Source organism: Dromaius novaehollandiae, chromosome 2 (assembly GCF_036370855.1).
Source record: "Dromaius novaehollandiae isolate bDroNov1 chromosome 2, bDroNov1.hap1, whole genome shotgun sequence".
Classification (NCBI taxonomy): domain Eukaryota; kingdom Metazoa; phylum Chordata; class Aves; order Casuariiformes; family Dromaiidae; genus Dromaius; species Dromaius novaehollandiae.
Window position 1 is genome coordinate 86,858,622 of NC_088099.1, and position 23,567 is coordinate 86,882,188.

At 38.7% G+C, this 23,567-nt stretch overlaps 1 protein-coding gene across 2 annotated transcripts in view; it reads right to left on the reverse strand.

Annotated features, from left to right (window-relative positions):
• CDH12 (cadherin 12) overlaps positions 1-23,567 on the reverse strand; it is a 791,024-nt gene that overhangs the window by 230,199 nt on the left and 537,258 nt on the right. The gene's annotated exons all lie outside the window — the stretch shown is intronic.

Below are 23,567 nucleotides of genomic sequence, written 5' to 3' on the forward strand. Positions count from 1 at the left end.
TTTCAGACTTTCTGGCTGCGCTGAGTACAACCACCACAGGAAGCTTTTTTGCATCTAGAGGAGAGTGTTAGCTTGAACAGGCAGCACTTTAATTCATCACCTTTTCAACTGTTGCTGTTGATCCTAAGTTAAAGATGTTACCTGGTTGGAAGGAAACAGTTGCATACTAGCCACAGTGTGTGGAAAACCACCCGTTTCATCAGGCTTTTCCCGCTGGTAGCTCTCCAAAGCACTCCTGTCCTTTTCTGACAACTGTTCTCAGGCCTAGTCTAGGAATAATAATCAGTAGCACTCTTTTTACCTAGGCCCAGCTTCCAGAGATAAGAAAAGCAGTGCAACATATTGCTCTAAGACATATTCAATTATTTTATGCACTGAACTATATGTGTTTCATTGTACACATTTACTAAGCTGGGGTGGTAGACCGACACTTTTGAATGTTAGTGATCTTTATTTCTTTAGAGGCATCCCCACAATGTTGGAGACATTTAGGAGGCACAGGTACTCCTACGTTTTATGGAACGCCCATAAAATGCATAAAGAAATAAATGCAGATTTTGGAGCTTCTGAATACCTCAGTAGGACAATTCCCAAAGTGGAGTGGCAGTGGGAAGACTGGTGGAAACTAAATACACCACTGTTCAGGGCTGGAAGGACAGATCTGGACACTGTGTGGCACAAAAGTAGGAAACTTAGGAGTACAGAAGTTGCACAGTCCTACAAGTCAAAAAAAATGTGGAAGGACAATGTTTATACAGATGCATTCAAATGTGGTGAAGAGGAAAGGGTTTGGTAAAGAAGAAATAAAGGTAGAGAAAAGGTGTAAAATGGAAATAGGCCACCAAAAAGAGGGACTGATGAGAAGAGGGAAAAAAAAACTGAAGAAGAAAAAGGAGAGAAAAATCAAACACGAAGATGATGAAAGAAGTAAACATTAAAGGACACATTCATAATGTGGGTAGAAAATACTCTGTGTTGGGAGAAGGAAGTGTTTAATTATGTGTGTACTGATATTGCATTTATTGTATTTCCTTGTGAGAAATACAGAAGCAGAAAGACGCAGGACTGGTAACTGTAGAAAATCTGTTGGTCAACTAATGCAGGAAAAGAGCGGTGAAAATCTTTAGGCAATGTTAGTCCTCACTGAGAGGAAAAGACAGAATTGCTTTTAGCATCACATTCCAGGCCAGAAACAGTGGGATTCAATAGGAGCAACGGATAAAAAGGTCAACAAAAGCAGAAGCTAGTACCTCTCTGACAGCATCCAGAATGAATCCCTTCCCCAAATAACATAACTTGGTTTTCTAAATCAACTGCAACTGTTTTGATTACACCTTTTCTTCAGTTTTACTGAAAAAAGAATGATGAGAGATTATACTCTGTACTGCAGAAGAATATGTTCAAGGTTCACCAAGGTGAATTCTAGTTGTGAAGAACCATAAAGAGAGAAATAGGATGGACAATTATTTGAACATGTTGCATGCTTGCAGTACCATTTACAGATACGAATTATAAGGGCAACTTTGGTAAAACATGCAATCCAAATTCCTTACGGTCTGTTTGGCATCTCTCACTGAGGACCCCGGGATGACTACAACGTACCCTGCAGGATAGGGGGAGTTTTATCCCCCGCTGAGGTAGTCTACCTGCATGGAGCATTTCCATCAGCGCTCCATCTATATGGTTCAACTGAAAAGAAGTTAAAGCATTACAGGTGTAACCAAGGGCACGGCTTGGTGTGACATGATATTTCTGGTCTGGGTTTTCTTTCTGCTCTAGGGGCTACTTGCTTCCTCCAGGTGTAAGAGCAAAGCCAGGAGTGTCCTGCAAGTTGCAGCCCAGGAGCAGTATGGGAGACGCAATGACTCAGAGACTTTCGTTCTAAAGTACAATTCCTCCCTCACATCCTTCTTGTTCGAGTGAAGGGAACAGTGATTTGTGGTATTGCCTGTCTCAGCAACAATTTACAACAACTTCCCAGTAAAACCTCCGTCTGCTAAAATCCCTTTTGCCATCCACTTGCTTTGGCATTCAGGGATAGGAGAGAGAGGATACTGCAGAAAGTAGTGTGCAGGGATGTAATATACTGCTCGAAACTACATAAATATCTTACACCTATCCATTAGCCTTCCTGTTCCAGCCTGCCTGTGCAAGGCGGGCTTGCTTGTCCCCTTGATGGGGACAAAACGGAACTGCAATTTGGTCTTGGGATTCTCCCTGGCATTTTTATAGCTGAAACCTGCTCTGCTACTTACACTATACTACAAATCTAACACACTTTAAGGGCCACATTTTCAGAGTCATAAACCATCATATCAGTCCATTTTTCAGGGGAAACCATAGGGCTTTTATATTACCTAGGAAAAATCAGATCTTAGGAGGTGACAATATCTCTGCCTGAGGTTGATCAGACATTGTTTGATTTCTGGGAAAAAGCACAGAAAAATGTAGTAACAGATATAAACATTAATTAAAAACAAATTTTTGAGCAAACCTAACCTGCATTCCTCTGAGCAGTTTTTAATCTTCTAACTTTGGGGGCTTTTTTTTCTTTCTTTATAGTTCTTATCCTTGTCAGCTTTTCCTTATGGGATGCCTCTATTCTCTTTTCCAGTCTGTCCCTTTCAGAGTCACATTGTGTCATCTTTTAATGTTTTTTTATTCTTCTTCAAATACCTGTTTCTTTCTCATCATTTTTAATGTATATTTCTCTAGATATACAAAACACTTGTTTCTTTCCCTGAGCTGCTCTTTCCAGTTCCCCATTCCTTCTCCCAATCCTTTTCTAGCACTGCAAACTCATCCTGCAAACTGAAAAGGATTATTTTCCCCATCCCTCTTAACATTCCTCCTTCTTGTTTTCTTCTCATTTTTGGGAGTGGTGGAAGGAGAAGACACAGGAAGAGTAACAGCTGCACTTCTTCCGTATCTACACAAAACCACTTCCATAAGAAAAGGACAAAAGTGCTGCCAGAATTGCTTTTAGCATCACATTCCCTCAACTACTGTTCAGGAGGATCTGGATGACAGGAGCTGAGATACTTTGTCCGGGGCAGAAATGCTATGAAGAAGCCTGACTGTGAAGTTTTTTTATTCCTGCTTCTCCCTTGTTCTACACTCTGTGAAGCAAGTTTTCTCTCAGATAACAGACATCAGTGCTTCAGTTGTATAGGAGAACTTCCTTCTGTATAGCGAGTAGCGAAGGCGGCTAGACTAAAAGAGAGTACCTACAACATTACTTTGAGGCCAAGCCCTAACAAATAGGCTGATGGCCTGACAACCAGCCAGCTGAGCTCTCAGTTTGTTTGAGCACTCGCCCTTCACGTGTGACAGTGCCAGCTGGCGCTTAGGCTGCATTCTGTTATGGGAACACTCAAGCTGTGTGATGCCAAGTTGCCATTAGACTAGAGGACAGGAGAGCACCTCTTTCTGCTGGGCTGAACAGGACAGAACTTGTAGAGCCTTTCAGGAAACACAAGCATGATGTCAGTATGTAGTTGCCTCAACATGCCTAATGGCAAGACAATTATCCCCTAAAGCACTGTACGACATCCGCATGTTACGTGGCTTTCATGGCGTAAAGAGGCTGAACTTTCTCATGTATGTAGATGATATCCTTGGATAACAAGGAACACAAAGTTTTCAATCTAGTACACAGACACTGGTTAGCAGAGAATAAATTAGGCCTAACCCTGTACAATTTTCTTCTTGTTTGTACTACTTACCTCATTAACTCTTCCCAGTCTCTCCCATTACAGACAGTATGTTACATGTTAGTACCCCATTAGTTTACTTATCTATCGTCTCTAATATTTCTGAACAAAATCATCGCTTCCTTCTGCAACGATGTATTAATTCTCACTGGGTTGTTTTTGATCCTATCCTGCAATTTAAAAACATCAATCTTATGGGCCTTTGTGGTTACTAGGATTCCTACAACTTGCCTTAGAAGCTCATCAGAGAGAGAAGAATGAAAAAGAAAATAATATGCAAAACTGTCTTCTTAATTGCTCCATCCTGAAATCATTATTTCCGATGGGATCTATCAATACTAACATCTTAAAAGTTCAGAAGACACAGAATCAGACCATGAAAATGAACATGAAACTGAGTTTCAGGCCGCAGGAAAGTGACAGGGACAGGAAGAGAACAGAGCAGGAGGAGCCTCCTCTTCCCAGGAGAGGAAAAAGCTTGCTGCTGAAAGCCAGCAGAGAGCATGCTGGAAGAGTTTCTTAATTACGGGCTTGCTGTGGAAGCATGTTGGAAGATCACGTGCTTCCACAAAGCACAACCGCCCTCGATCTTTTTTTAAGATGACATTCTTTAAGACAGTTAGCTAAATAATACAATTTGGCCTCTAGTGGTTAAGCCTAATAGAATTCTCTCGCCACAGAAGACACGAATCATATAAAATACATAAAAAAAATCTTCAGGTTAATAATTCTACCTTCTCTGGACAGGAATTATCATTATGTGATCATACTCATTTTGGGGCCATTAGCCTCTCTTTCCCCTGGTTCTGGATATAGAGGAATGAAAGATGACTTAATTATAGCACTAGGAAATTACCTCCCTTTTGGAGGAGGGGGGAAAGATGGTGTTATAATCACAATACAATGCAGAGACTGTAGGATATTACTTTAAAATATTTATTCTCAGTTACTCTCAGTTCCATTTGCATTTGTAATAAGTAGTAATAAGTAATGTTTAAAAGACATTCACATATATGGAATCAGATTAGAAGAAATTTGAAGCCAGAAGGCATAGGCCTCACTTACAACTTCACAGAGTTGCATTTTCTCTTATCATTCATGTGGTTGGTGTGAAATTGTTTAATATTAACATATTCTGTTAAAAATGGCAGCTGAGAAATGTAAACTCTTAAAGGCATAGTATTCCAACTAAATGTTCCACATTCATTCATGTTAATTTGTTCCTTTATAAGCATAGCCAACTTATCTGTGTTCAGCTATCTGCGGACCATCAATACAGATTATTAATCAGAGTTTGTAGAAACACTGTATCTTTTTTTTCCTATTCATAAGGGCACTTCTGAGAATAATAATTACACTACTTAGCCTTTATCTAGTGTTTCTCATCTTTCAGGTGATTCACAAATATTAATTCACTAATTATCTTCACACCAACTCCTATCACTCCCATTTTACAGATGGAGAACCATTAGCAGAGAGGGCAAGTGACCTGCCTGAGGTCATGGGGAGTAGAGTAAGGGGAGAGGACTTATAACCAAAAATGCTTATAGCCAGAATGAAATGGTGGCAATGGGACAATTACGCTGACGTTTCAACAAATAATCATAAGACTCCAGCAAAGAACATAACATACCACTGGTGGGGAGGCAGTGCTGGCCCTACTGTGCGTTATACAGTCACTCAGAGCCCGACTGATCCAAATATCAAAAGAAACTGACAAATAAAATATATTGTGCACTTTTTTTCTTCCTTTTTTAACAAAATGCTGTCTGTTTCTAGATATAGGCAAAATCTCAATGAACATCCTGAGCACAAAACTAAATTCAGGGAACTAGAAAATTCTTCTGATTTATTGGGCATCTCTTCTGATGTAGGGCTATCTATTCTAAAAATTAGATCAACTAAATGCAAAAACTGCCCAATACTAGTGACATATTTTGCAGTGTTCAGTTAGGATTTTTATTCCTGGTTCATTTTGCATCTTGAAAGGCTGATAGAAAGCCTATTCTCAATAAGGACAGATCTCAGATCAAATTGTATGGAACAGAGCAAACTTACCTCTTAAACTTTAGCTTTCTGCTTTCCAAATAACCTTTCTTTAAACCTTTAACAATCCTTCTTACATTTTTTATTATTTTTATCATGGAAAATTACTTTTAATTCAGATCAAGTACATCTCCAAAATGACTGCAGGTAAACAGACACTTCTACATTAAGGATACCTGGGAACATGGGATAATATTGTTGTATGGTACTACTGGCAGAAACATTTTTCATCAAGGCTTTAGGAGACATATCATTGCTTGGAATTTAGGATGGTGACTGGGACGTGAGACATCCAAGCTAAATCCATGAACTGAATGACTGAGTTATCTAACAGCAAAACCTGTGCTCTGTGAAGCAGCGGATAGGGACCAGGGAAGTGATTTTGGATTAGGTCCTGAATCCTAACAAGGGCACTACTTTTAGGATGACTTCTACCCCTCTAATATTCTAAAGGCTGTTTGAACTTCTTGAATAAGTTCAGCTCTTTGCTCCACAAATAGCCCTCTTAGAATAACTGATACAGTAAATGTTTGTTCCAGTTGCACTTATTTCAAATGAACTACTTGGGGAAGAAGTAACAAAATTCAACTCAAAAGTCAGGAGAATCCTGTTAATCAATATTGTTGTGCTTCAAATTTTCCCCAAAGCAAATGATCATCTACTTCTGTGGATAACAGTCATTAATAAAATCTTGATTCTGAGAAGGTTTTAACCTCAGCATTATCTTTTCATATTTCTTCCACTTAATTGCTCAGGTTTTGTTCCATCCATCTCATTCATCCTTCTTAATGTTTGTTTTTCACATTTACTCTTTTTTATTAGAAAAGAGGTGTATGGTTATAAGGTTGAATGCACCAAAGATCCAAGTAGGCATATGATTACTGTAAAACTGGGGATAAACTGGGCCTTAAAATGCCCATTTAACATTCCCAATAAGTTTCTTAATTTCTTACACATCCACATTAGTACTGCTTAGTTTTTTTTCCATCCTTCAAACATACTATAAAAATATTGCAGACTTTTTTTAACCCATTAGCCAATTTTAATCAAATTTGACACAAGCATCTGTTTTATGCAGACACTGCCATTTTGTGTATAATACTGTATTGTGTTGGAAAATGACAGTAATGGCAAAGTGGTGAAAAAGTCTAGAATATACTCATGTATTCAAAACTTCCACACTGTATTGATATCCAAGAGTAAGAAAAGCCCTGATTAGAACAAAGAGGAGAGAGAAAGTTTTCTTGTAAATGACAAGATGGAATAAAGGTTTTTTGGGGACTATTTCAATATTGTTAGTAACATAACTTTCTCATGGCTTCACCACTTGTATGCACTGCAGCTGCTACACACGCTTACCAACGACAGACAATGAGAAGCAACGTACTAGCTCTATTCTCAAATTTTGTAGCAGGGAGAGCAATGAGAGTTGACTGGGGGGTGACTGAAAGTTGACTGCCGCATACTGTAATCAGGACAATACTATTATACTAGTGATTTCATCCAGTGATGAATTTTTTATATACCTGCTGTGATACGAAAGTTGTCACGTTGTTACACAAAAGTCGCTGTTATTGTACTGGATCATATACATAAGCATATGGCTGAGGTGGAAGGTGCTTGATAAGGAAATAAAGCTACCCTGCAAGAAACAAATACTGCATTTTGTCTGTTAGTTTTAGTTAGGTTTGCTTTGCCTAGGCAAGATTGCTGGCGGTTTGTGTAAAGCCACTATCAACTCTCACTGAATTTTGACCACTGTGCAGAAAGGAATTTAACAGACAAAAAAGTGGCAAAGAAAACAAAGCGCTTGACTCAGCTGTGATGTGGCTGGGGGACTCAGCCCAGAGGAGTTGTATGCATGCAACAGACATAAAAATACCAAGAATACAGGCCAGAAGCCCTGAGTTTCTTCCCAAGGAAAGCACTGCATCCACCAGGTTATGCATAAGCTTCAGGAGCTTCACTGTGTGTCCCCTTTCCCAGATCTATTTAATACTGAATGGGGTCAGAGACCATCTCACCTTCTGCTTTGTCTTGTAAATCTTGCATATAACTAGCAGCATCTTGCAAAGAGCACCCTATTTTCACCTAGTCTTCCCCACGTTAGTGAACTCTACATACATGCTGAATGTATTTTCCAAAACTGACCCTTCGGTGAGCTCTGAATGGTGGCACAGCTCAGCCGGGAAGGGATCTCTGGAGGCCACCTGGGCCGGGCAGACCCTGTAGAGAACCGGTACTAAATGCGGTTTTGTCTTGACATTGCCGCTGCCGAGCTGCTGCTGCTGAGGCGCGCCGGGCAATGCCGTGCTGGCGCCCCCAGGAGCCGTCCGCGAGGTAAACAACCTCATGCGCCCGCACAAGGAAAAAAGGCGCGGAAAGGGCAGAAGGCTTCTAGGGGAACAGCATGTCTGGCACGAACCGCACGTACATATTTGTGATCTGTGCATGAGCAGGAGACCCCCAGAAACCCCTAGCCCGTTTCTGGAAGGTTCCGAGAGGGCGGACTGCGCATGACAGCTAATCTGCATGGGGAGTGAAGAAGCACCTCCCAGAGGCGGGGCAAGAACCTCTAAAAACTGCAGACTGTGAATGGTGTCAGGGTGGGGGGCTTATTTGCAAGGACTGAAGATGTGGAACGGAGTCAGCGGAACATCATCAAACTCGGACTGGCGGTACCTAGTTTCTTTTCTCCTTTTGCAACTTTCTCTATCTTTTCCCCTTACCCTTTTTCCCTCTCCCCTTTGCCTTTCCCCACCTTTTCTTCCCACTCCGTTGAAAATAAAGTTAAAAAGTTGTACGATATTTGACCGGTTTTAGCGTCTTAATCTCGTCCTTGGGATCGTAATGAAACCTTCCCGATACTGGGTCGGGACAGACCCACACATCATGGCCAGGTTCAACCAGGAGCTGAGATTGCCAGGCATGTTCATGGTGATGGGGCAGGTCCCATGCCAAGCCAGGCAGCTGGTGTGAGGACTGTGTCCGGGTCAGGGCCAGTGAGGATAACCAAGGCCAGACATAGCCCTGTGATGGCCAGGAAGGGACGTGGGATGGGGCAGGGGTCAGGGGGCTGTGGCTAGGCAAGGGCAGGGGCAGGACCATGGCGGGGCTGGAGCTGGCCCTGCTGTGGCATGTCAGGGCAGGGACTGGCATCCCCAGGCTGGACTGAGATGGGGCTAGGGCTGGAGGGAGGCTCCAGAGCCAGTAAAGGCTGTTCGTGCTCTCCAGTTCCTGGCACAGGGCCAGCACAGCACAGGCTGACCAGGGCCTTGTCCAGGTGGATACCCACAACCTCTCTGGGCAGCCAGTTCCAGTGTTTGACAGTTTTCACCATGAATGGTCCTTTCTGAATGTCCAGTGATTTTTTTTCCACGTTCCAATTTGCATCCATTGCCTCCTGTCCTATCACAGTGCAATTTTGAGAAGAGTCTCCTCCACCTTGTCTACACACTCCCCTTAGATGGTTATAGACAACAAAATGATCTCCTATTAGCCTTCTCTCCTTAAGACTGAACAAACCCAGTTCTCCAAGTCCTTCCTCCTACTTCATTTGCTCCAGGCCCTCTGATTATCCTGGTGACTCTTCACCAGACTCTCACCAACGTGTCCATGTCTTCCTTGTACCGTGTGCCCCAAACTGGACACAGCGTTCTAGATGTGCTCCCACAAATGCCAAACAGAGGGGAAGGATTCCTTCCCTAAGCCTGCTGGCAACACTCTTTCTAATGCAGCCGAGGATGCTGCCAGCCACCTTTGCCACAATGGCATGCTGCTGGCTCATGCTGCACTTGTCCACTGGGACCCCCAAGTTCTTCTCTGCAAAGCTACTTTGCAGCCAGTGGGCCCCAAGCTTGTACTGCTGCATGGACTCATTCCTCCACAGGTGAAGGACCTAGCACTTGCCTTAGGCATGGCTCCATTTGGTCCTTGAGCCCAGCATGGTGCTGAAGGACATCAAATGCCTCACTGCTCAGACTGGGGCTCTGTGGGCACATGTACAATGGGGAAACATAAAGCCATAAGGATTTTCAGCTCTAAAAAGAAGACAGGGATCTCATTTATGTGTCTCCAGATTTAATTCTGCTGAGCAAGAAGGGAAGTCAGAACTACTGGTTATAAAACTTAATTACTGTTTTAGGAACTACGTTATTTAAAAAAATACGTGTTGTTTATTTATTTGTGTAAACTTGCCCTAAGTCTATATCAAAAACTGCATAGTCTTATGCAGTTCAGTGCCATAAGTTAAATGAACAGTTATGAGGACATGGTACTTATTGGTTCTTAGTTGTTGGGACCCACAAGTAAACTACTGTATCAGCTCATCTTTAATTAAAATTTGTTAATACAATCTGAATGTTGCTGATGCTAACATTTTCAAGTATTTGAGGTTATTCTAGGCTAGGCAGGAAAGTGTCATTTTTATTTTTTTAGCATTCTTTATGTTTGCATAGGCTTTAGCTTTGTATTCTTCAACCAGGAAACAGTATGTAATTATTTTGGATGTCTTCTTTTATTGCTTAATTAAAGCTATACAAAATGGCATAAGTAAATTCTCTCTATCACACTGACATTTGCACAGCAGCACATTTGCAATCAACTGAAAGCATATTTGTCCAATGTCATTAATGATATAAAAGATACAAATTATTTATTTATGCTGAATATTAATAATAAAGTACTAATTTCTTGAAGAAAACACAGTATTAATAATATATAATTCTGATCTCCATGATCATGACACCAGGAAGAAAATGCTTTAATTTGGTTTAGAAAATAATTAAATACAGACATTCATAGAAAAAGACTCTGCTGTCTTGTAAACAATAGTAAGATACATGTTTCAGAACAACATGCATCTGCATAAGAAGTGTGTTGTAAAAATGGATTAACCTACTGTGCTGTATCATTGAACTGAGGTGAATTCTGAAAGTGCTACTTTCTCAGAAAAAGAATTCTACATTATTTAAACAGATGCAAAGCCTAGGAGTCAAAAACAAAATCTGAAAATAAAAATAGGAGAAAGTGTCTGTCCTCTGTGTCATTTATTGTCTCAATCAGGAAAAAAATCCCATGATAAGGAAGTATGAGATTAACAATAAATCCACAGGCATCATTGTAAGATGATCTCAGAACAGGGAAACAAAGAATAATGAAATAATGGCTAGGTACAAAATCCTGTACCTGAGTGTGACTATGGACCAAACTTAACAGAGATTCAGGGCAACGTTGGCAACAACTGAGAGTCTCTAAAAGTAAGTATGTGGTATCATTCTTCCAACAAGTTCTTACAGCTTTTCAGTCTCAAAATAAGTGAAATATGCAAGTGGCCTTTCTAAATACTTGCATTACTTTTCAACCATTTAGGGCTTTTCCGTTGTTTATGTCTACCTTCACCACAACTTTTCATCCTTTATACCTAAACTTGCTCAGCTGGGAAATTATCTTCCTTCTTGTGCACATAAAAATAATCCCATCTTTTTCCAAGCAGCTTTTTGAAAAACACAGGAAAGCTACAGCCAGCAAGTGGTGACATCTGTACTCTCTAATCTGTAGCATAACGCTATCTGTTCCTAGGCTTTCCTCTTAACTTTTCAGACACTACTAGACATATTCCCAATCACTTCACTTCCACTTGATAAGTATGTATGTAAGATATGTTAGTAATCTTTTAATGCAGGTCTCACGCCACAAAACTCAAGAGTATCAAGGTTTGTAAAACATCAGACACAAATATTCACATTCCAGAATGTAGGAACAATCTTATCCTCGCCAGCAAACAGACTGGGAGTGACTGCAACTCCGTAGACACATTTGAGTTAGCCCTAACTAGCTCAAGTACTGGTAGCTGCATAGCAGGACCCAATGAACTAAGTGCAGGCTAACTGCTCAAATATATTCTTTGCAGTATCAAACCACAATTTAGATCACATCAAGCAAACAATAGGTCTGAGATGAGAGGAACAATGCAGCACCCATCCCAAACATTCCACCCAAAAAAGAATACGTACTACATTTTCACTACAGTTTCAACTAAAGCTGTTCTAGTGAGACAGGTGAGGCTATTTACATGAAATTAGCAGACCAACACATCAAGGGCCAGGTCTGGTATACAGTTCATCACAAGAATATCTTTGTTGGAGCAAATAGTAGCCAAAAAGGTCAGTGAATTCATTAAATTTCATCTTGATGTTTCCAAGACTGACTCCTAAAGTCATAATCATGTTCATAACCATAGCTTATTCAAATTGCAACTGAATAACAACTCCTGAACAAGTGAAAATGGCATTGTTAAAATATATATGCACATTAAAATTAGAAAATTCTTAATAATTTATTGCTATGATATGAATACATATGATGAATAAATGGATTTATTCATAAGACAAAAAGTTGGCATGCAACATCCAAAACAAAACCAAACTATTCTGAAGTGTTTCAAAGCTCCATCTGGGTGCAAATGTATAGGTTTTTCACTACTACGAGTCCCATTGTAGAGAATGTTGCAACATCCTTGACTACTTTGCAGTATCATTAACGCTGCACAGGCTGTCATGAGTGATTCATCTCATTGAGTTTGCACCATCATAATTAATCATCTAATTTAAGTTAGTCATTTAGGCTACTGATAGTCATTATAAGAGAGGAATATCAGGAAGTTTTGTCCCACCTGAACACTGACACCTTTCCCAAAATGTGATTTAGCGTTCTTGGCTGGCAAAGGGGCTCTTGCCTGTTTAAATATAAAAAGGGCATAGATTATTAGCTAAGATCAGATGCCAAAATTGTAGACAGTTAATATTTGGTAAGCAGAATCCCACCATTATTTGCTATAAGCTGCCTATAGTAAAAGGTATAGAAAAAATATTTATTTTCTGAAAAGATACTTTCTGGTCAAGTTCTCTGTTTTTGCTTGTCAAGCTTGCACAGCTGCACTCCCTAGCTTATCTGATCAAACAGATTAATTCCTGCAGTGTCTTCTGAGCTAATATTATGCCATGTCACTTTATTACAGTAATGATCAGGCAGTACATCTACAGTGTAAAGTTTACCTCTAAAGAAAATGGAAAAATACAAAGCGTAGGTATACTTCCTTAAGATTCCAAATGCACTTTACAAACTATCAACAAATTAAGTCTCAGAGCATGCCATTTAGTTAGATAAATATAACTCTTTTATATACACGAACCTCAGTGTAAAGTTTCTTAACTCTGGGTCAAACTTAAAAGTAAAAGAGTAAATAATAAAAGGAGGCCATTAAAGAGTTGCTTTGTTTTTATCAAAGCAGCCTTGCCCAGATTTTGGTTTGTCTGTAGATTTTCTTCATCTATGACCCAAACTGGGGAATGAGTGGAAGAAGATGAGGAATGAGGTTGTTTAAAATTTACCTTTGTAACTGAGATACGTTATCCTACTATTCATTAATTTCCCAGAGGCATGCTTTCAGTATAGGGTGCATTTTCAATACAAGGAATTAACACTCAGCCCCTGCTATTTCTGCCTCTAATTAGCCCAGAAGTCCTGCTACATCTGAGGTAACCTGGCAGATAGGACTAAAATCGGTGGAGAGAGAATGGACATGGTCTGAGCTGTGCACTGTGAGTTGTTGCATCCCTTTACGAAAAGCGCTTTACACTGCAATCCCATCACGGGATAAAGCTGCCCATTTTGTAAATGCTGGAAGGGAGAGAAAAGCCATGATAGGGAGCTACAGTGATTTCACTGCTAAAAGTTCATGTAAATCAGATGGAGATGTATGCTAGCTGCTCCTGGAGACAGTAAGGGTATTCCATGCTCATTTTTGAAATCCCACTGTATAAGTCTTATCCTCAGTTTGGTATAACTGTGCATAGTGCAAGTCTCATAATTTTTCATAGAACCGGGCTGTTTTGCAACAAGCAATGTTCTCCCCAGATCCTGGTAGTCAGACGTTCTACTTTCGAGGAAACATTAGGCGAACGCTGTTAGATACGAATTGTCCTGCTGATGAAACAAAGCCAGACCTTCCCTCTGAACGCAGCGGCTCCCCTTGCTGAAAAACCTCCGAGAGACCTGCTCTCTATCGCAATCACCAGACACCACTTCGGGAAGCACAAAGGACTCCCACAAAGCAAATACTTCCACTCCCTACAGCAGCTCTGCACTCGGTGCTCAGAAACCTGCCAAATAACAGTGATTCGGCCAATTAAAAGATGAAAAGGTGTCTCCATCGCTATACCCACAGACACGCGTGACCATATTCATACCAAGACACTCTTTTGAATGAATATGGTCTCCACAAGTAGCTTTGACTTTACACACACTTCCCTAATTTCTTCTTCAAGATGTGAGGAAGGAATCACCTAAACCAAACTTTTCCCTTTGAGAGCAATGCAGAAAGACATGTACTGTGATCCAAACTTTTAAATTTGGTATTACACCTTGTATTCAAAGGCAATTCTGTTGAAAATTAAAATTGTAGAGTTCAAATTTTTTGAAATTTTGTTTCAGGCAAAACTGGAGATATGCCCTGACAATGCCAAAATGAGCTATTTTAAAATACCTTTTTACATATTTTCTTGATTGATCAAAAACTGATAAAAAGACAAGAAATCTTCTGGTTGAAACAAAATTTAATTTTGAAATCTTGAGACCTTGAAATAAAACAGAATTTGTTATGCATGCCAATCTAATGCCAGTTAAAACAAACAAACATAATTTAACTGTCAAATAAATATAAAATAGATACTTAAATGAAAATGACTTGATACACAGACCTTCTGAATGCCCATAAATTGATCTAAAACAGAGAACTGTAATTTGAAGTGAATCCAATTTTAGACATGGACTAAATACCTTAACTTTAGGCAGCCAGATGGAAAGCTCTAGCCTATAACTGATATTTTTTTGTTCACAATATAGAATATATAAATAGAGGAAGGAAATAACACTGTTTTGACATTATTTGTCTTTAAAAAGCAAGTAACTCCTCTTGAATAGTTCAATGAACAGTTGGCAGGGAAACAACGCAGAGCCTCTGTGTGAAGTAACTGAGGCACAAGGCATATTTCTTCATTACTCAAGTGTTGAGAATGATGGGCAAGGCAGGGTAGCGAAGTCAGGGGAAAAGCTGTTAAAACAATCCCTTGTCAGTATTTTATTCTCTGAGCAGATTATCCATGCCAGCTACGTGAAAAAGCAGCTACAGAAAATAAGTGGCATGTCCAGCTTGTCAGTTATTTCAACTGCAACCATTTCTGAAACTAACCCATTTTATTTTTTTATACCATTTTATAATGCAAATATTGCCATCCCAGGGAATTCAGGATTACATGCAAACTTAATAAATGCCTTAATGAGAGCTTTTCTGTCCGAAAACATACTCCTAGATTAAAATGCTTTGAAAATTTATTTTAAAAGAGTGGCCAAATCTCCAACATACTCCATTTTCACAACTTAACATTCTTAAAATTTGTTTGACATTTCATTCTGTATTGAATATCCCTTGAAATTAAATCAGTTTAAGAAACTGAAATTGAAATAAAATTGTTTTAGGATTTTTTTCATTTTTAGGGTTTCTTTTAAAAATAATTTCAAAGTTTGGGTGATTGATTCATTGCTAAATAGGAACAGTTCACAGCTTGATTTTAGCTAAGGCTTTTCCCTTCCATGCCTGCACTGTCTTGAAAAAATGGAAGCAATTTTGCTTGCAAAGATGTCCGTAGCTTAACTCCCATTTACTTACATAAGCTTAGACCTTCCAATGTATATGCTATTTTATCTTTGTACACTCTTCACTGTAAGCACTAGGCACTGGGCAAATGAAGTCAATGGAATTAAACAGAGATGGAAGTGGCATTAACATAGTTTGCTATTGTTTACTTCATGAATACAGTATGGTTATGGGGAAATAAAAAGGTTATAATGAGAGTAGAATATGGAACAACATAAACTCACTCTCATGATAGTGATTATAATGTTAATGGCACATTGTGCAAACACAATCCATCCCATTACAATTTAAGGATATAATCTTATGTCCATTCCCAGTTGCAATCTACTTGTTTTCTGAGCGTATTAAATATGTTCAGACATTATGTATAAATTAAAAATGAAGAGAACACACCTCATACTGATCACTCTCTCTAATCTCCCCATCTGTCACTGTGTAATGTGTGAACTAACACTTACTTAATACCGCCTTAGCATATAACCCCTGCTCAAAACTGATATTCTTTTTCACCCTGTATTTTTGTATTTATTTGGAGGGCATTAATAAATCTAGATAATTTACATATTATATAAAGGTAATTCCTGTTCCCAAATATATATTAAAACAGTCCTGTCTTTTAGAGCTAACAAATGCACACCATATTTCAGAATGATGTGGTAAACAATGCCAATAAATTGAAATAAAAAATAAATAGAAAATCATAGCAATGCCACAAAGGAAGGATGCAAACACTGCATCAGACCTGCCTCATCACTGAAACTCTTTTTGAAACCAAAAATACAGGGTCACTGTGTTTAAAATGATGCAAATTAATAAGAATCAACATAATCAACAAAAAATTAGTGAAATATATCAGAAACAACCCCCCAGATCACATATTATTGACCTGGATTTAAGGGTTATCTAAATAATCTTTGAGGTTTTTGTCTCAATAAACTAGAAGTAAAATATACAACAGTCCATTTTGCAGCACACAGGATGGAAATAAATATAAGCTTTAACGCTGAACTGTTTTGTGAATTTACTTTTATGTATGTTAACATGAAAATCACAACTCAATCTTATAATAGTACGTGCCGAATCCCCACCTCCATGAAGATTTCTGCCTCTGTTAAGCCTCAATTCCTACAAATATCAGCTCTAAGAAAAAAAATGAGAACAACAATCTCTCCATAGGTGTGACTCAAGAAGATGGAAGATCAGAGTTCCCAAATGCTTCCAATTTTACTGAGCCAAAATAAGTCCATTCAGTTTATTTAATCTGGATTTTGGAATAAGCAAAGACCTGAGATTTTGGTCTCATAAAAACTGAAATTTGAAAAAGAGCTTTTCATACCCATATGCCTGATTTCAACAAAGGGATACAGCAATTACCAAAAATAATATTGCAAGGAAGACTGCCAAAAGGCACCCAGAAAGTATACATTTTTAAATACTGCCATATATAACATTATAAAAGTCAAGGAACTTGGTGTTTATGTATCGATAAAGCAAACATCACACAGGGTTAAAATACTGCATATCCTAGGAGCTGGATGAAGAGGATTAATTTAAATTTGAAGATCCTCCCAACTATGGCCCAGGAGTAGTACCCAAATTACATCATTCAGTATTGTGGCTTTCTGCATCAGCACAAAATGACAATATGACATTTTTAATAACACTGAAAAAGTGGCAGGCATACAGGCATTCAAATTGAGAACGGTTTCAATCTTGAGGCAGCAGCATAAATAAAAACAAGGACAAGATGCTGTTTGAACACATCTTTGATGTACTCCAAAACCATCATTTCTTAAAGCAAACAGGGCATCTGTGTCAGCCTCCTGGAGTTTTACTCTGTGTTGTTTTGTTGTAATCTGATGTTTCCAAAAACTGTTCAATATAGTCGTTTGAAAACCAAGAAATGTATCTCAGGGAAATTATCTCAGGGAAAATGAGGAAAAAGACCAATTCTATGTTTTCTGTTTTGACATCTTCAAAGAATGTTACTTACTTGCTGACTGCTACTATTACTGATTTCCATCCCATTAGTGAAGGGAGATGCCATATCTCATAATGAAATAGAGAAACAGCACAAAACTCTATAAACTGTTCAACATTTCAGTGTCGCAGACAATATTATGGAAAATGATAGAACATTTGTATATGAGCAAACACCTGATCCAACCCTCCTTAACATTTGTCAGAAAACTCCTGTTGATAGCAATTGATTTTGGATCAGATCCAAAACAAATTAAGAACACGAAAGAGTGTCAGCACCTACAATGTATTCACTGCTATTTTCTAATTATTCTAAGATGGAAAATAACTAAATGAGTCATTGAAACAATCCCCATCACACAAATTTTGAATAATTTCTGGGATTGCACTAAAAAGAGCTCTAAGGCTTCTGTTTGCACATGTTCACCTTTACAATTTAAGGTCATCACTTTCTGTACAAAACACATTACTTATAGTTCATTGATTACAGTCATGTCCTTGACATCAGTAAGAGCTTAACTGAGTACTGGTTTAATGCTGGAAAATAACTGGTAAAACTGGTATTTTCCATAATCTATGGTGAAAACTTTGCAATGCCAAAGAGTTCCAGGGTCTCATATTTCATGATGAAAATGTTTTTTAAGGAGCACTTTCATCTTACTCTGGAAATTGCTTGGGCCCTCATGGTGGGATATGTATTGATTCCTTTCACAATAACTCAGAACCTCTATTGCATAGGAAATAGGACATTTCAACATTCATCTTTTCTCTCAAGACAGACAAAGAAATTGAAATTGCCATTTCATTAAACCTTATGAAAATATTTCAATATTGAACAAAATACAATATTCTGAAATTCCTGAAATTGAAAATTTTCAGTCTGATTCAAGCGTACCTAAAATACTTCAGTTTCAGTCTGTTCAGGAGTAAAGTTAATCTCCTGTGGTATTATATTGTTCCACAGGAGGGAAAGTTCAGGCTTTTAATGCTTAGTTTTTCAAAATAAAACCAAGAAGAAGTGCCCAGGAGCATACATAAAGCGATAGAACAGAATTAAATAATCTTGTTCAAATGAACTGCTTAGAATGAAATATATCTTTTAGATTTTTCTGATATATGCTTGTGTGAAAGTGAAAATCATTGTGTCAAAAATTTCCATTGACAAATTGATTCCCATAGAAAATATGCTCTGCAGAAAGTGAAAATCACTTAAGTTCATAACTGTAATGCTACATTATGCAATATATTTTGGGGGAATCAGAATTATAGAATGGGAAGCTGAAAATTCATATTCTCTTCTTAGACCTCCCACTTGCTTATATTTTGTGGTTGAGCTGTTTTTCTGTTTCTGACTCCGTTTCTTAACTGTAATGAAAATATTTTTGTAAGAATTCAGTTAAAAAAATAAAATAAATGGGTTAAAATAGAAGTATTGATAGCTAGCTAGGACTGTGTGATATATACAAACCGGTATGTATTATCGACTTTATTAATTTTTACAGCTTATTAATCATAGATTGCTGTTAATGAGAGTATTCTTAAAAATTATACATCTGTTTCAAGCAGCTTTGCTTAATGTATGACAAGACTCTTCAAAGTAACAGAAAAGCTTGCTTAAAAAAATACTAGTATGAATGACTGCTGTCACTCTTTAGGTTCTATACTCCAAGTATCCCTCTCCCTAACAGTGCAGAACCAGCATCTCTAACTGCAATCCGCTGCTTTGGAGTCCGGCTGAGCTTTCGAACAGCTCACTCCCTTTTCAGGTTTGCTGCCTACCAAAATAGCCAATCTTCTGTGGGAAACACTATCTGTTGATAACTGTTGATTATTTCCAGGAAATTCATGAGGGTATCATCTTCACAGTTTATATCAAAAATTCCTCCTCATATGCCCTTGGGGACATATGCACAGGGTAGTAGTTTCACAGGAACTGTTTTATTTCCAAACGACAACATCCCCCTAATATCAGACAAATTGGACTACTAAGCTTTCTGACATCCTTTTCTTTGATGATATTCCCCTCTCAACTGATAACTTAGTTTAAAATATTTATCAAGACACAGAAAAAGAAACATTTCCAGTATAAAAGAAATAACATGATGCCTATGCAAAACATGAATCTTAAAAAACATGTTGCCATCTATTACATGATTACAACTTTATTCTGCTTTATGCTAGCTCAGTCAGAAAAGGCCTAAGTCACAAATTTTCCTGTAACATCATTTTCAACTCCACAGCTCTACAGAACCAACTCTTACCCAGAGCACAAGAATAGTACAATTACAAGAACTATAGATAAATATAAAACAGTATATGTGTGTTTCTTGCATTAATAGATCAGAAGTGGCACAGATATGGAAAAAGGCTAAATGAAAGAAGAATGCTTCCAACATACGAAGAGATGCACCCTTTTCAGAGAAAGACTTCTTGCTCCGCTCTGTTCTAGAAGTCTTTTTAAATTCATTTGCACAGTGTCTGCCTTGAAGTGAGACAAGGAGGGTCTAGAGCTGATGTGGAGTTGCGAAGACTCCCACAACTCTGCATTCTATTTGCTACAGATTACTCAAACACTTTCTGCTCTGACAGCAAAGGTAAATACAAGATTTAGAAACTAAACAAGGAATATATGGTGTAGATTTCTTCTCACAGATACTTCTCCTCCTTCTGCTCTTGGAAAAACTTTATCTAACCTTTCTAGTTCTCCATGTGGAATAAATGAGAACACTCATTATTAGTCATAATTTGCACATTCACCAGTCCATATAACAGAAAGGTGTTTGTGTTAAATCTTACAGACTTATGCTTTAGGAAAGGACTGAACTACAAGCTTATGTCCTTCCTTGTTCTGGATGCAATTATCTCAAAAGCACAATATTTTTAAATGAAGTATTTGTCTTCTCAAATATTTGCTTCCAAAAATAAAAGCTCAGATGTATTAATAACTTGAAAATACTCTGTAAAATAAAAGTAGACCTAGAGGCATCATAAAACTTTTACTGACTGATTTTGGGTGACCAACCAGAGAGTCCTTGCAGCAAAATTTCCTTGAAAGTACAGAATAGTGTTCTGGAATTTAGGGCTCCTCAAAGCATCCAAATAAGAAAAAGTAAAAAACCAATAAACAGTGAAGCCTTAAAAATGTGCATGTGAAGCAAAACTTCCCTTTGGTGATGTGACTATAAGTCCGAGTGTCACGCTGAAGACAAAACTTATCCAATAAAAGCAAGGGACTTATTTCATTTTATCCCAGAAGTCAGTCAGTCTGAATATCCACATTATGAAAATTAGGGGATCGTTTTAACCTCCTCAACGGAGTGTGTTATTTTTACTGTTGTAAACTTTTACAAATTTCAAAAGTAATCAGTAAGTACCTGCCCATGGGAGAGCTCCCTCTTAGGGAGGATGATGGCAGGTGTCGTTGTGGAATACAGCCTCTGGAATACCTAAGAGAAGTGAACTCAAACACAAAGCTTATAGAATTCGATATAGTAAAATGTATTCCCGGATAAAAGGGGAACACAGCTGCATTCAGCACAGGGCACTGATTGATGAGAATGATACACCCATAGTCAGAAAACAGAAAAATCAGATATTTGTAGAAATCTAAATAGATGCAAAGTTAACATGGGTTGCACTCTGCTTTCCTCCAACTCACAAATTATATCAGAGCAATATTACCAGAGCCCTAACCAAGAGGAGAATACTCTGAAGCCACACACATTGATCATACAATATGAGAACATATGCCAGCTTTCACAGCATGAGTAGGCCGGGTAAAGCTACATTAGTTCTCTAGTAAACCTATGCCAGCCAGTATGTCTTTAGCTGTGCCTGTACATCAATTTGTGCGTTACTCTAGGACAAGTGAGGTCGCATGAAAAATGATTAGCTGTTTTCAGTTAGGATTATCTTCAGTAGGATATTTTGAACATTTTCTTATGTCATAGTCTACCTTCTTAGTTTGGTATTCAAATTAACTTTAACACCTTGACGTTTAACTTCAGGTAGGCAATCAGTTCTGAAAATCTCCATGAGTGTAAGGGAGTCTAAATGACCATAAGAGAGCATAATTTTCAGTTTATAGATCTCTCTCTGAGTTTTGTAGGCAATGGGCAGTATTGAGCATGTATTTGGTAGTTCAGAGGAAGTTTTCTTGTAACATTAAAATCTCCCTGAACTTGGAGGTGAACTGACAAAACAGAAAATAAGACAGAGGTTCAAATGACATCAATGGGATTGTTTGCTGGGTTTCACAATCCAACTCAGTGTCTTGGAAAACAAGTCTTTGTTTTCTCATCTGTGTGATTAACTGTGAAGGGGCAAAGGTGGAGGGGAGGCGTTTCATACCAGCAGGTATAGATTAAGGGTGGAGAGAAGGAATGCTTCAACCTGGAATGGCCAGAAAATAGCAACTGTGAGGTAGGTACCTGAGCTGAACTTCTTGAGTTCCGAGATCTAGACCACCAAATGGTACACTGAGTTTCTGCATTTAACTTAGAGAGGGACCAGATTTTCAGCTGAATTTAGGCAAAGTGAAAATACGATATATGTTGCTTTCAGATTGGTTTGTGCTGCTCAGCAATAACAGACACATGAAGAACTGTCTCTCTACAGACAGAGAAATGGAGCTCAAGGCATCCATTTCCGGGTTGTTACATCCAAAGTATTGTCATGGGAAAGAGAATGCACCAAAAAAAAACCATCCAGAGCAAAGCTACGTATTATACAGCTAATGATAACCATAGGGCTGAAAGTGATTGTTCATCCCTTTGTGCTACCTATGGAAGATAAAACACAGCCAAGACTGCTACAAATAGCTATCTTTGTTACCCAAACTAAAGCAGCTCCTTCTATAGGAGTTTCCGGTGGTGTTCAGGCTAATTAGCAGCATTGTTGTTTCCTCAATACATTCTGCAATATCTTTTATGAAGAGCTTTACTACTAAGTAAGAATATTTTACTCAGTATGCTTAAGGAACAGTTCACTCATCCAACAGCCTTATTTCTTACCCCTGGGTTTCATCTCTTTTTTAGAGCAAGCCCATAAACTTGATTTTTTAACTTAAAAAGAAGGCCCTTAGACCTAAACTTTTATCTCTCTCCATTTCTTCTTTCCTCTCAAAAGAAATGATGATTTGAACCCCTTGGTTATAATCATCCTTTACAGGGCTACCTTCTGGCTTACGCAGCTTACGCTACCCCCCATTTCCCTGAGAGCTACTTAAGTACAGAGAGCACTTAGCCAATGATGAGCTCTGCTTTAAAGCTTTTTTCCTCCTTGCATTTTTACTGCTCTTTTTTACTGTGCCACACTCCCGGCACCCTTTGGATGTCCCTTTTCCCACATACAGCTCTGGAGAGTTACCCTGCAGGAACCCACATGCCAGAAGCAATGGCAAATTGTCGGCAGCCTCAGCCTTTCCCCAGGGACAGCACGGTGCTCACAGAGGGGCTTTCCTCCTCCTCAGGCCCGGCCCCACCGTCGGCCATTTCCACACTTCTCCCAGCATGGCCTGGGCTCAAGTCCCTTGGCCCAGGGCAGCCACGGCATCCAGCACCACCAGAGACCCTGCGCCCTTGGGGCTGCATGGGGCCGAGGGCCTTTTAGCAGTAATGGCAAAAATCAGACTTGGCTTCAGGATCTGTCTCTGCTGGCCAGCCGGCAATAAGATGCAGGGAGAGGAAAGAGAGAGAAAATGATGATGATTGTAAGGTAGGAGTGCTAAAAAAAACAACAAAAAATATTTCAAAATGCCAGTACATGCATTTTTCTTATGGCAAACTCATTGTCCTTTTGATATACTGATACACTGGTAATTGGATAATATATTATGAAATCTATTCATATTCATAATTGCTATATGCCATAAGGTTCCAGCACTCTCCAGGTCAGACTGCGTTTATTGCAGACCTGCCATGGCAGCATTTTGCATATGGAAATCCCATGGAGAGAAAGCCCTGTTAAGTGAGAACTGCTAGATATCCTACAGTCATTTTTCTGACTTTCCCATGCAGTTTTTTTGGAGGAGAGGAGGAAAAACAAGGATTTTTTTTCCTCTTTTGGACCAACTGAAGTCCAAAGTTTTCATTTTCTTCACAGCATTGTGGAAA